The following is a 1,872-nucleotide window of genomic DNA, read 5'->3' on the forward strand; positions in this document are numbered from 1 at the left end:
ATGCAGTTTTTAAGAATACATGATAAACATTAGTAAGAAATGATGACTTTTATTAAAAATTAAGAAAGATGTCACGAAAAAATATAATAAATTAAGAACGTCTTGAAGACGTATTTAAGTTGAATAAAAGGAAGGGAAAAGATTAAAAGATTGTTTATATTTAAAAAAAAAAGCTTCAAATAATGGGAAAAAACAACAAAATTCCAAAGGAAAAATATAGAAAGAATGCAACGAGTGGGGTGAGTGCAGGATGATTTTCGCAAGTCCAACATCAAAAAATTAAAAAAAAAAACTGTAAATGTTTTATAATATGATCAAATTTTATGAATAATGATTGACATCACAAAGAAATGATGACTTTTATTAAAAATTGAGAAAGATGTGAAGGAGAATATATGTATGACGAACTTTTTGAAGATATATTTAAGCTAAATAAAAAAACACAAATTTAAAAAAAATGGTTAAATAATAGAAAGTGAAAAGCTGAAAAAAAATTGTTTATATCTTAGAAAAGCTTCAAAAAATGGGAAAAAAACAGAAAAAAAAATTCTCAAGAAAAAATACAGAAAGAATGCCATGAGGCGTGTGAGTACATCGTGATTTATTCAAGTCCCACCACAACAAAAATATTTTTTAAAAAGATAAAATACTGTAAAACTTTTATAATACGATGCACTTTTTAAGAATACATGATAAACATTAGTAAGAAATGATGACTTTTATGAAAAATTTGAAAGGTATCAAGAAAAATATAATAAATTAAGAAGGTTTTGAAGACGCATTTCAGTTGAATAAAAGGAAGGGCAAAGATTAAACATTGTTTATATTTTAAAAAAAAAAGCTTCAAATAATGGGAAAAAACAACACAAAATCCAAAGGAAAAAATAGAAAGAATGCAACGAGTGGGGTGAGTGCCAGGATGATTTTCGCAACTCCAACATAAAAAAGTTTTAGAAAAATATACTGTAAATGTTTTATAATATGATCAAATTTTTATGAATATATGATTGACATTACGAAGAAATGATGACTTTTATTTAAAAATTGAGAAAGATGTGAAGGAGAATAGAATGGTATAAACGAACTTTTTGATGATATATTTAAGCTATAAATAAAAAACACAACTTTAAAAAAAAATGTTAAACATAGAAAGTGAATAGCTGAAAAAAAATTGTTTATATCTTAGAAAAGCTTCAAAAAAATGGGAAAAAAACAGAAAATTCTAAAGAAAAAATATAGAAAGAATGCAATGAGTCGTGTGAGTATATCGTGATTTATTCAAGTCCCAACACAACAAAAATATTTTTTAAAAGATAAAATACAGTAAAACTTTTATAATATGATGCAATTTTTAAGAATACATGATAAACATTAGTAAGAAATGATGACTTTATTGAAAAATTTAGAAAGGTATCAAGAAAAATATAATAAATTAAGAACGTTTTGAAGACGCATTTAAGTTGAACAAAAGGAAGGGCAAAGATATTAAAAGATTTTTTATATTTAAAAAAAAAGCTTCAAATAATGGGAGAAAACAACAAAATTCCAAAGGAAAAATATAGAAAGAATGCAACGAGTGCGGTGAGTGCATGATGATTTTCACAAGTCCAACATCAAAAATTTTTCAAAAAAATACTGTAAATGTTTTAATATGATCAATTTTTATGACTAAATGATTGACATTACAAGAAATGATGACTTATTTAAAAATTGAGAAAGATGTGAAGGAGAATATATGTATGACGACTTTTTGAAGATATATTTTAGCTAAATAAAAAACACAAATTTAAAAAAGAAAGTGGTTAAATAATAGAAAGTGAAAAGCTGAAAAAAAATGTTTATATCTTAGAAAAGCTTCAAAAAATTGGGAAA

The sequence above is a fragment of the Prosopis cineraria genome, unplaced genomic scaffold (genome assembly GCF_029017545.1).
Source record: "Prosopis cineraria cultivar Desert tree isolate PC_DT_omini unplaced genomic scaffold, ASM2901754v1 PC7, whole genome shotgun sequence".
NCBI classification, from domain to species: domain Eukaryota; kingdom Viridiplantae; phylum Streptophyta; class Magnoliopsida; order Fabales; family Fabaceae; genus Prosopis; species Prosopis cineraria.